Below are 13,664 nucleotides of genomic sequence, written 5' to 3'. Positions count from 1 at the left end.
CCGATTCTTAGTGACCCCATGGATTGCAGCCCACCAGGCTCCTCCATCCATGGGATTTTGCAGGCAAGAGTACTGGAGTAGGGTGCCATTGCCTTCTCCGATGAAATGGTCAAAGAGACAGAAAAGTTTGACCAAGAAAGGAGAGTTCAGTCCACACGCTTTGCCCATTTCTGGTCGGTTCGGAAGGAGACATTGGGTGCCTCTTGGCATTGGCAGGTCGGTATAAACCCCCAACAGGTTTCTGCCATAAGCCCTGTGAGATCACCGTGGAACCACAGAGCAGGGCTCCTTACTTGCTTCATGCAGGGCATGTCATTCATTCACACAAGCACACCGTAGAGTTAGTAAAGCACAGCAGAAAACGTGGTCACTAAGAGAACAAAGAACTAGAGCTCCAAGCATTCTTACCTTGTCCTGAAGGATCCCGGACGAGCCCCCAAGATGAAAGGTTGTTGTTGAATCACGCGAAGACACCGGGATTCTTGGCCCCTGGAGGAGAAGAATTCAATCCGGGGCCAGAGACGAGGCTTGATCTCTCAGAGCTTTTGTGTAATAAAGTTTTATTAAAGTATAAAGGAGATAGAGAAAGCTTCTGACATAGGCATCCAAATATAGAGAGTGTTTAAAGTCAAGAGGGGCACATAGTAGGTATTCCGTAAATGTTACGTATCAGATATTGCACATACAGCAAGCAATGCTCACAAATGGTGTTTCCATAGCACTCTGAAACTGGGTTAGGGTTATTCAGCATACTGAGGGCAGAAAAGGGGAGTCTCCCATAAATTGAAGAGTCCCAAAATCCCCAGTGACCCATGAAAAGACTGCATCCTGTGCTTGATACCCAGGGTAGAAGAAAGCAAGGAACTCTACAGTCCCAGCAACACACTGCCACCAGGGGTTCCTACCCAGTTCCCTTCTCACAGTGCTTGGTCTGTGAAATCCCAGTGGTGCACTGCATTCTGGGAAGGGTAGCTTTCACACTGCTGTGTGGCATTCTCAGTGTGCAAGGTAGGGCGACAGAGGTGGGATCTCTGAAACAATCTTCTTAAAGAAGCCAGTGTTCGTTTTTGGTTGATGTAGGTAGACTCTGACTCCCCAGTGTCAACAGAGGGGATAGAAAGTATCTTCCTACTGTTTTTATGCTCTCTTTGTTTCCAGGATAAAAGACCAAATAAGATTTCTTTCCTCAGTCCAGCTCCATTTGTTTTAGACTTAGTGAATTTCTTCCTAGCTTATTATGATTCTTTTTAAGTTTTAGCTTTTAATGGCATTGCAACCTTTTTCTTTTGCTGTCATAGCAAGTTAACTGGAAGCTGTTAGACAATTTTTATTTGTAACAAAAGTCTCTGCTACTGTGTCTTCTTTAAAAAAAAAAAAACCCTTATTAAAGTCCCAGATGTGTATGATTCTGAAATATACAGTAACTGTTTATTTAGTGCTATTCATCTATCTGCCTAGAGTCAGAGAGCTGATTCTTAGAAAAATAAGCCAAGTTGTGGTTTCTTTCAGGAGGGAAAATTTTTTGCAATCAAGTCCTAGTTTCCGACTCATTTATAGTCTACTATTTTGATTATGAGTTCCAAAAAAAACACTATAAAGGAAGCTTCTTTTAAATTACTTTGAATTATCAAGCAAGAGCCATTATTTCTCATCTTATCAGCCAAACAGACTTGTTCCCAGAAGGTTGCTTAATATTGGATCTCAGGAAAGACTCAATTTTCTAAGAAATAGAAGGTTGTGACTGAATACAACCCTACCATCAGTGACTGTAATTCTAAGTTCCACAGGGTAGGAATTCAGGAACATGTGTTTCAACAGCATGGTGATCTGGGGCAAATATTTGATACTGTTGTTCTTGGACACTGAGAATCTTGTTGTCTTGTGTCTTATCCCATTGATGTTGAACCCAACCGCCATGCCCCTACCCGATTTTCTACACCGGCAGAGCCTGCTTCTCATAAGAAAGGCTGAAAACTTCAAATGCTTACTTTGTCAGGCTCACCTACAGCTACAGGAGGCCATGTGAGCCAGTTCTGGTGTGGTACAATGGGAAGTCTGTTATAGAGAGATTTTTTTTTCCTTGATTGGAATGAGAGGGGAATTGAGAGAGAGAGAGGCCCCACTCTACCTGGTAAAGAAGCAAGGAGATCTCACCTTTCTCTTCCTGCCTTTGGATATTGACATGAGAGGATGTGACATTCTGGAGCTGCTCTAGTCATTTGTGACAAAACAATGTCCCTGAAAATCAGGGATGCCAAATTGGGAAGACAGGAAGTGCCAGAGTCTTCAATGATTGCCAAGTCTCTGAAACAACCATGAGACTACCTACCTCCAGATTTTCTAATGGAAAGAAAAATAAACCCTTGGGAGTACCTGTTACCTCTGGTTGCAAATGTCTTATTCTTCTCTACTTCTGGACCCCAGCAGCACAGCACTCTCCTCCACCAAAGCATGGCTCTGTGACTTGAAATGATGTGTGACCGGAGTGTCATGTTTTGTGTTCAGTGATTGACTCCAGCCACTCTTTCCTACAGTGGTAATCATGGGAACATGTACATTTGCAGAGCTGCCCAAGATTCAAGAAGCCTGGAATGATAAGCCAATGCCTAAAAAAAGTCAGCTGCTGTGGACAGCTGCCTGAACCCTCAGCTGATTTTGCATGTGTAAGAAATAAACTTCTGCTGTATAAAGCTACTGATGAGCAATTGTTACTGCACTATAATAATAGACACCATCTCTATTCTTTTAGCCACTTTTATTTTGTATTTTGATATGCTCCTACTTGTAGCTGAAAGTATCCTAACTGAATCAACATATACAACAATTTGACCTGCAGACAACTCTTTCTGTAAAATGAGAGGATTGTACTGGTTGGGAAATGAATATTTACCATTTTCTCCTGCTCAGACTTTAGTCTCCACCTTCTGGTAACAACATCTCAATTTTGCCTAAGGAAACCACTCCAGCAGATGTGTTCATTCCCTGACTGTGTCTTCTCAGCACTTGCTTCTACTCACAGAAAGCTGCTCACTTCAAACTCCTGTGACTCCTTGCCTGAAAACTTCTAATTGTAATAACGTGCTGGATACATGCAGAGGACAAGCCAGAATTAACCAAGAGTTAATTTTCCAAACTTTATTTTCTTAGGCTCTGAAATCACTGCAGATGGTGACTATAGTCATGAAATTAAAGGACATTTGCTCCTTGGAAGGAAATCTATAACAAACCCTAAACCATGTATTAAAAAACAGAGACATCACTTTAACAACAAGGGTCCATATAGTCAAAGCTAGTAAACTAATGCTCAAAATTCTCCAAACCAGGCTTCAGCAATACGTGAACCGTGAACTTCCAGATATTCAAGCTGGTTTTAGAAAAGGCAGAGGAACCAGAGATCAAATTGCTAACATCCGCTGGATCAACAAAAAAGCAAGAGAGTTTCAGAAAAACATCTAATTTTGCTTTATTGACTATGCCAAAGCCTTTGACTATGGATCACAATAAACTGTGGAAAATTCTGAAAGAGATGGGAATACCAGACCACCTGACCTGCCTCTTGAGAAACCTGTATGCAGGTCAGGAAGCAACAGTTAGAACTGGACATGGAACAACAGACTGGTTCCAAATAGGAAAAGGAGTACGTCAAGGCTGTATATTGTCACCCTGCTTATTTAACTTATATGCAGAGTACATCATGAGAAACGCTGGGCTGGAAGAAGCACAAGCTGGAATCAAGATTGCTGGGAGAAATATCAATAATCTCAGATATGCAGATTTCACCACCCTATAGCAGAAAGTGAAGAAGAACTAAAGAGCCTCTTAATGAAAGTGAAAGAGGAGAGTGAAAAATTTGGCTTAAAGCTCAACATTCAGAAAACGAAGATCATGGCATCCAGTCCCATCACTGCATGGGAAATAGATGGGGAAACAGTGGAAACAGTGTCAGACTGTATTTTGGGGGGCCCCAAAATCACTGCAGATGGTGGTTGCAGCCATGAAATAAAAAGACACTTATTCCTTGGAAGGAAAGTTATGACCAACCTAGACAGCATATTAAAAAGCATTACTTTGTCAACAAAGGTCCGTCTAGTCAAGGCTATGGTTTTCCAGTGGTTATGTATGGATGTGAGAGTTGGACTATAAAGAAAGCTGAGTGCTGAAGAATTGATGCTTTTGAACTGTGGTGTTGGAGAAGACTCTTGAGAGTCCCTTGGACTGCAAGGAGATCCAACCAGTCCATCCTAAAGGAGACCAGTCCTTGGCGTCCATTGGAAGGACTGATGTTGAAGCTGAAACTCCAATACTTTGGCCACCTGATGCGAAGAGCTGACTCATTTGAAAAGACCCTGATGCTGGGAAAGATTGAGGGCAGGAGGAGAAGGGGACGACAGAGGATGAGATGGTTGGATGGCACCACTGACTCGATGGACATGGGTTTGGGTAGACTCTGGTTTGGGTTTGGACAGGGAGGCCTGGTGTGCAGTGGTTCATGGGGTCTCATAGAGTAGGATACGACTGAGCAACTGAACTGACTGATAGTTTTTCCAGTAGTCACATATGGATGTGAGAGTTGGCCCATAAAGAAAGCTGAGCACCAAAGAATTGATGTTTTTGACCTGTAGTGCTAGAGAAGACTCTTGAGAGTCCCTGGGACAGCAAGGAAATCAAACCAGTCAACCCTAAAAGGAATCAATCCTGAATATTCATTGGAAGGACTGATGCTGAAGCTGAATTTTTAATACTTTGGCCACCTGATTCAATGAGCCAATTCACTGGAGAAGACCCTGATGCTGGGAGAGATTGAAGGCAGGAGAAGAAGAGGGCAAAGAGGATGAGATGGTTGGATGGCATCACTGACTCAATGGACATGAGCTTGAGCAAGCTCCAGGAGATAGTGAAGGACAGGGAAGTCTGGCATGCTGCCGTCCATGGGGTCACAAAGAGCTGGATGCAACTGAGCAACTGAACAACAGCAACATAATGTCCCAGAGGCTTTCAACCAACCATGTGAAGAGAAATGGTTGGGAAATATCCTAGCTTCCTCATCGTTCAGTTGAAATAACTCTGATGTGTGTTCTAAACTCTCTTGCTGTGACAGTAAACCTCAGTTGCCAAGCATGGAAACTGCTTTGATAACACATCTTTTATTGACTTCTTCCCCTTCCTTGCCTTTCTTTCCCACTCTTGAGTAAACCTCCTTGGGGGCAGCTCCCAAATGAAGCTGCTTGCTCTTGAACTCTTCTCTCAGACTCTTTGGGAACCCAAAGAGACACTATCCCTCCCCATGTGGACCCAATCTTTCTGGGATCATCAGTAAAGGTGCATTACTTGCTCTGTCTTTTATATTCAAACCTGAATAGGATCACACAATAAGTACCTTCAAGAAGGCAGAGACTGTTCAAAAGGTCTACTCATTAGTTCCTTCTTTATAGATTCCTGCAGGCCTTCTGGCAACTGTCTTTTCTGAGCCAATATCTTAGTTGTTTCCCCTGGTTCTATGACTTAAGCCATATCCTTTTAATAGATTCACGTTGGGATGAGCAGCTAGAATTGCTTTCTGTGACTTGCATTCAAATAAATCAATGAACATGTATGATATATTAGACTTCTTTTGGCTATAAAGATTTCATAGTAAAAATGAATGAGTTATAAAAAATATAAGACCACTAAATGCTGTATGTTATTCATAAAGTCAGATCATAGAAATCACTTTGAAATGTCAATGTTTTCATGTTTCTTCACATTTTACTTGAACTAGCATCTCTAGCTTGTGAGAAGGTCTTTCTAATATTTCAATTACAATTCTCACAAATAGTTATTCATCTGAAAGAGAAAAATAACTTTGTAGGGAGAGGTCATTGTGGTTGTTGCTGTTTTGTTTTTCTCTGGGTGGCTATTAGGACTTCCAAGTGGCACTGGTGGTAAAGAACCTGCCTGCCAATGTAGGAGACTTGAGAGACTCTGGTTGAATCCATAAATCGAGAAGGTCACCTGGAGGAGGGCATGGCAACCCACTCTATTTTTCTTGCCTGGAGAATCCCATGGACAAAGGAGCCTGATGGGCTACAGTCCTTAGGTTCACACAGAGTCAGACATGACTGAGCAACTTAGCATGCATGGGTGACTATTCAGTTCCCATTATAGGGAGCAAAACCTTTCAAGACATTTTTAAGAATAAAAAGTTCTTAAGAGGTTTCTATGTAAAGAAATCTATAATGCTGAAGTCATAGAGAAACCTTCTTTAATTACATTCATCTTACATACCTGAACATGAGAACTCATAGAGAAAAAGTATGTCTGAAAATATCAGACAGACCAAAGCAGAGGAACATTCTACAAAATAACTGGCCAGTACTCTTCAAAAGTGTCAAGGCCATGAAAAACAGACAAAGACTAAGGAACTTCACAGATGAGGGGAGACCAAGAAGAAGTGGCAACTGAATGCAATGTGGGATCATTGGTTGAAATCTGGTCCCCAAAAAGGTCATTTGTGGGATAGCTAATAAAATTCGAATAAGACTATAGATTAGCTAATAGTATACCATATCAATTAAAAGACGCTTACTCCTTGGAAGGAAAGTTATGACCAACCTAGATAGCATATTCAAAAGCAGAGACATTGCTTTGCCAACAAAGGTCCGTCTAGTCAAGGCTATGGTTTTTCCTGTGGTCATGTATGGATGTGAGAGTTGGACTGTGAAGAAGGCTGAGCGCCACAGAATTGATGCTTTTGAACTGTGGTGTTGGAGAAGACTCTTGAGAGTCCCTTGGACTGCAAGGAGATCCAACCAGTCCATTCTGAAGGAGATCAGCCCTGGGTGTTCTTTGGAAGGAATGATGCTAAAGCTGAAACTCCAGTACTTTGGCCACCTCATGCAAAGAGTTGACTCATTGGAAAAGACTCTGATGCTGGGAGGGATTGGGGGCAGGAGGAGAAGGGGACGACAGAGGATGAGATGGCTGGATGGCATCACCAACTCAATGGACATGAGTTTGAGTGAACTCCGGGAGTTGGTGATGGACAGGGAGGCCTGGCGTGCTGCGATTCATGGGGTTGCAAAGAGTCGGACACGACTGAGCAACTGATCTGATACCATATCAATATTAACTTCCTGTTTCTAATCATTATATTATGGTTATGTAAGACATTAACATTTTGGAAGCTGGGTGAAATGTATGCAGGAATTCTTTGTGCTATTTTTACAACAATTTTATAAATCTTATCTAGTCTCAAAATGAAAAATTCCAAAATAAGAAATAAGTTCAAAGCATAATTTAAAGTGAATTATACAAACATGCATTGAAATAGCAACTGGAGATAGAGAATATACTGAGGGAGTAATTGGAACAAAAAATTCAGGATATTGATTAGGCTCTCTGAAATCATACTGTGTTCAAAACTCTCTGTGCTATCACTGTGAAAACCAAATGGAAATGAAACGATGTAAAAAAAAAATCATGAAACAGCATGAGGAACAAGGCAAAATGACCACTTATTCAACACATGAATGGAAAGGAATTCAGAGTAGACAATTGATTGAATAGGGGTTTGGAAGATTTAAGAAAAATGAGACTGGACACAAGTGAAGAATTTTGACATCTGAGTGATTTCCATCCTTGACTATTTCTGTTTAGAAATTGTATGTATTTATAGGCAAATATATTCTATTTCTTCTACTAAGCATGCATGTGTCTATAAATTATAAAGAGAAATTTCTGTCTCTGTCAGTAGAAAAGGATGATATACACAATTCTATAATTGTGTATAAGTTAGAAAATTCTGCCCCCCTCCCCAAAAAATGGATTGTACTTCAGGGAGAAAGAAACTGATCAACTCAGTAGTTACATAATAACTAAGTGGAAAGATCAAAGAGTATGCCATAAGGTAACAATCAGGATGATGATAATTATAGTACAGCAGCAGAAATTTGAACATTTACCAAATACCGACCACTATTAATCAAGGACTTTACATGTCAATTCACATAATCCTCACAGCATATGAGATTAGTCTACTATTATTCCCATTTTACAGATAATGGTAAAATGTACATGGGGCAAAATGAAATTTGAATGCAAGCAGTTTGGCCCAGAGATAAAGTTTTTAATCACAAACTTTTAACCACTGCTGGGAATTTGCAAAAGACTTGACTGAACAGACTGGTCTTCCCTTCTCCTGGGAGATGAAACTTCTAATTTACAATACAATTTTATGCCTTAATATGATCAGAGCTCAGGATTGGAATCTTCCTGTCACCAGGAGGTGATACACTAGGGCATGTGTGGCAAGATGAAGAGATGAAGTGGGGGAAAGGGTGACAAGAAGGCTCAGACCATAGGATGTAAAGCCCACAGCCCTCATCCCAGCACTGATGCTCCCTGTAGCTCTGTACCATCCAGGGCTCTTAAAGGGACCAGGGTGAACTCCTCCTGCCACACAGGCACTGCCTTGTTGATTAGAAAATGATCTCTGGGGTAGGATTTGAACTGGTGTTGTCAGGCCTTGTCACACGTACCTCTAGGCGCCAAATTGGCAGCTGGGAGGAGAGCCAGCAAAGGACAGTGGAAAAATGCTCCTAAGTGTGAATTTAGATTTGAAAAACATCCTCAGTCAGTGCATATATTCTGTGTTCAGACAATATGGACACCAACAGGACTCACTGAGGTTAATTAAATATGAAAAATGACATGATGAAACATCTGAGAAATATTTTTTTCTGGAAACAGAATTTGCAAATGAATTTAAAATCGGGTCAACTCAAAAGCCTGCAGAAGACATGGAGGTAGTAGATTATAATCGAGTAAAACAGAGCTGTTTCTTTTGAAGAGGCTTTATTTTCTTATTAAACACATAGACTATTCATCCCTTCCTCACAGAAATATGCTCTCTCCAACTTTGCTTTTAAAACACACAGCTCGTTGGGGCTATCTTTTGTTTTCCTGGCTTTGATGGGGAGACAGTCCCTCTCCTGTGGGACTTTCAGTAATGTAAGCATGATGATAAATGCAGACTGACAAATCCTGATAGTCAGGGAGACAAGAGGCAGTGGGTGGGAGACTGCGAAGATGCACAGCGCATGCGCACTGATGAGCTCAGGCTCCAGCGGCCGGTAGCTGCTTTTTACCAAGCAGATTGTGAGTCCTGTGTTTTCAGAGTTGCTGATTCTTCGTGAAAGACTGAAAACCTACATTTTTATATGAAGTATCTTGACCTTCCAGTATTTACTAAAACTTTCAAACTAGGTACAGACCTCCTTCTTAAAACACTTTCATCATCATCTCCATGACATTCTCCCAAGTTTCTTCCTCCTGTATCAGATACTCCTCATCTCCTTTTCTGGGTCCTCCTCTTTTCCCCATCATCTAAAATAAGGGTATCCCGGATCCCCTTCTCTGGTCTATCTACTTTCTCTACCTGGGCAACCTCACCCATCCCATGGCTTTCAGTCACCTGTGCCAGATTCCCAAACCCATACCCTAAGCTCTGCCTGTCACTCCGGACACTGTCACCTTGACATCTCCATATAATAGGAATCTCAAATTAAAGTGGCCAAGAGGGAGCTCTCCCCTCACCCATGCATGCCTTCACCTTCCCATCTCAGGGGATGGAACACCATCCACCAAGATGTTCAAAAACAGGAAAAAAAAAAAAAAGAAGCAGCAGCAGCAGCATTTGGAACTCTATGTATCTATGTGTGGTACAATTTCATGCTTCACTCACTTGTTCATGTTGTTTTAGGAGACTCTTTCGGCCCCTCCCTTGCCCTTTATATCAGGAAAATTCCTATTTATCCTTCAAGAATCAGTTCCAGCATCACCCCCAAGCAGGCTGATCACAAAATTTTCTGAGCCCAGTGCAAAATGAAAAAGTAGGCTTTGTCAGTCACTCATCACACATTTGGCTACCCCAAGCCAAGGAACTGGAGCCTCTGCACAGGACATATTTGGAACCTCATTGAGGGTAAAAGAGAGGCCCCCATGAGCTGCCTAGACAAGAACACTATGGAACTGCCAACCCAGGCTGGGAACAAATGCCATCTTGCCCCACCCAAGACACAGTGGAGCACAAGCCCAGCCTTGACTCTCCTTGCCCCCATGCCTGGTCTCTGCTGGAGATGGAGGGTGATGGCAGTGTGCAGGCCTCTCCCTGCCAGGCTCACTGCTCCCTAGCTCCACCGGCCGAAGGCAGGCTGCTGAGAACCCCTCCTGGGGAGACAGGGAGGCAGCAGGTGAGACTGCATTGAGCGGGAGGCTCCAAGCCCTGGGCACGTGCCCCACTGTCCTTCATACAAAACACACGTATCAAAGATAAAGCTGCAGGATTAAGAATTTCGAAAGGGGGCCATACAGCATTAAACCCCAAGCATGAGCACTTCTGAGTGTTAGAACCTGAGATACTGGTGGTTTGTCCTTGAAACTGGTCCTGCCTCCAAGAAACGTTCTCTGACCTGTCCCCCCAAACCAAACTAGCCGCCCCTTTCTGTGCACCTTGCTTACCCCCATGTTTGCATGTATCACTCCATTTAGCCCACTGTGTTCCTTTATCTACTTTTTTGTCTGTTTCACAGAATATTTTGTAAACTTCATAAGGTCAAGGAATTTGGCTAAATCCTTTTTTCTTTTTAATTTCTAGGTCTCAGTATTGAAATTGCTTATCAGTAGACCTTTGATGAGGAGGGCATGGCAACCCACTCTAGTAGTCTTGCCTGGAGAATCTTATGGACAGAGTAGCCTGGCGGGCTACAGTCCATAGGGTCACAAAGAGTCAGACATGACTGAAGCAACTTAGCACACAATCACATAGACCTTTGATAGGTGTTCAAATGACCAGACACCTATACCAACTTGCTGAGCAAAAAAAGCCAATTTATACATGAACCTTGCTTGGCCCTGGCAACACCCCCACCATGGCTGTCTCCCTTGCATCCCAGCCCCACAACCCCAGCCACGGATCACACCTGATTCACAGTTTTACATCCCAACTACTATGGCCACTGCCACCACCATGAATCAGGAAGTTTCCACACACAGCTCCTACTGACAAGTAGAGATGACTACATTTGAACACTTACTAGAGGAGACCCACAGAGCTCTGGCTTCCTCAGGGAAGCTGGTAGAGGCTGGGTAACATAGCTGGAAAGGTGAGAAAGTTAACACCCTAAGGAGGCAGAATTCAACAAACAAAGGCAAGAAACAGAAAATAGTCAGCAGATAGCAGTCTTTCCTTCCCCTCCTGGACTGTTCTGAAGGGCAGTCATTTTATTTGGCCTCTTTGTCTCATAAGGTCAGGCAACCAGCTATGTTTGTTCTGACATCACAGCCAGCCTGCTATACTCCTCTTCATACTTTCTTTCCCTACTTCCTTACCTCTCTTTCCTTTTCTTCTCACTCTAACTTCCCTAGGACTGGGCCTCAATAAAACATTAGCACAAAAGCCATCCGCTCTGACAGTCTTCTCTAAGAACCTGAGAACAACTGTACCAGAGACAACTGTACCAGAAGTAGGGTAGTAATAGCAGGTGGCATGCTTTGGCGTGTGAATTACTAATGCTCTCACTTGGGGTTGATTGGGATGAGTGGAGGCTTAGGGTAAGATTGGGGATATCAAGTAGCTCTAACAACTGAATAAATTAGGGGTAATGCTAATTTTAGTACTTCTGTAGTGGTTAGCTACTTATGATGGCACTGAAATCCTAGATAGGTTCTGGCCAGTGACTGTCATTTTCAGGCATTTTGTGAAAGCCATAGATGCTTTTAAGGCAGGGAGTAATACCATATCATGAACACATTAAGAAAGAACCAGAGAAACATCTGTGGCGGTAGATCTTAAGGGTGTTGGACCCTCAAGTGGACCTGGAACGTACCACTGAACAGGAGAGACTTGTTGAAATGAGCAACTCATCCTTAAGTTGGAATTTAAAGTCCAGCAAGTCTTAATAATGTCCTAGTAAAATTTAATGTCTACCAGTCCTAATAGTTAGCTAAGATGACTCCATTAAGCCTGGATTCACAATGGCTCAGTAAGTTGAGGTGAGTTTGTGGGAACTTACTTGGCAGAGTAGTGAGAAAGGAATCAGAAGGCTCAGGAAAAAGAGAATATTAGAATGAAGACATGCAAACCCACCACCTGAGTGTATTCTCTAGGAGGGAACATGCCACCTGGGTGGGAGCTCTTAGTGGTCCTAAGATCAGCAGCTTTATCATCACCTAGGAACTTCTTTGAAATGAAAATTCTCAAGCCCCACTCCAGATCTACTAATGCAGAAATTCTGGGGATATGGGCCAACAATCTATGTTTGAATGAATCCTCTAATTTGCTAAAGTATGCTACAGTTTGAAGACCACTGACTAGTCTTTTGTTTGATTTATACAACCAAAAAGAATGGAAAACTGATGATCATAATGCTGCTGTCAGACACTGATGGAAAACTGTAATCCTCAGTTACTAGATCTAAGTCAGTTCACAGAGCCAGAGCCTGTTGATTAAAGGGAATGTAGGGTTCCCACAATGCCACCAGATCATGGCAAGTTTCTCTCTAACCTTTCCTCAAACTTGCCAGAGTAATTGTGCACTGCAGAAAAGGGAATTCCCAGAAATCTTTTTTTCTTTTTTTGCTGCACCATGCAGGACCTTCATTCCCCAGTTAAAGATTGAACCAGTGCCTGCTGCAATGGAAGTGCAGATTCTTAACCACTGGACAACCAGGGAAGTTCTAGACATCTTGAGGATGGTTAGAATGAGATCACAGCTGACAATATTAGAGAACCCACACCACCACCATGGTCTTCCAATTAAAAGGGAGACTTAGAGACCCCAGATTGTAAATGGTGTTTGGGTTCATCTTGCAATGGATCCAATAGTTCCAGGGACCCACTCTGTTGCTCTGTCTCTAGTCTCTGAATGCCTGATGGGATAGATACACTTAGAACTTGGCCCTTGGTTTCCTGACCTATGAATTAAGGAATAATATGATTTTAAAAGGTACAATGCACCTTCCATCCAGGCCAAGATAGTAAAATCAGGAGCCATATCTGCCAGGACAAATTGCAGAAATCAGTACCAAAAGACTTAAAAGATTCAATGATGGTGATTCCCATAATACATCTGTTCATTTCACCTACCAGGCCTTCCCCCCAAAACCATGTTGATCATGGTGGGTGCCAGTGGACTACTATAAATTTAAAATACTATTCCAATTACAGCTTCTACGCTAGATAGGAATTTTATGGGAGGAGATCAACTCAACCTCTGGCACTTCATTTGTGACTATTGTTTTGCTGAATGCTTTATGTCTGATTCTCATCAAAAGAGAGGATCAAAAGCAGTTCATCTTCATGTTGCAAGGACAGCAGTAAGTCTTCACTGTCTCTCTCTAGGTCTGGATCAATTTTCTGCTGTCTGTCAGGGTCTAGTCTATACTGATCTCCACCATCTTGCTTTTCTTCAGTGCATTGTGCCAGGCTTCTACACTGATTGACATTTTACTAATTGGACCTAATAAGGAGAACAGTCAAGTAATTCAAATGTCCTATTAAAACACAAATGTGTCAGAGGGAAGGCAGCAAGTCCTTGATGATCAAGGGGCCTGCAACATCAGTAAGATTTTTAGAGGTCCAGTGGTCTGGAATAGGAAGGGCCATACCCTCTGAAGTAAAGCAGGAGA

The sequence above is a fragment of the Bos indicus genome, chromosome 1 (genome assembly GCF_029378745.1).
Source record: "Bos indicus isolate NIAB-ARS_2022 breed Sahiwal x Tharparkar chromosome 1, NIAB-ARS_B.indTharparkar_mat_pri_1.0, whole genome shotgun sequence".
Classification (NCBI taxonomy): domain Eukaryota; kingdom Metazoa; phylum Chordata; class Mammalia; order Artiodactyla; family Bovidae; genus Bos; species Bos indicus.
Note: the sequence above shows the minus strand (reverse complement) of the source record.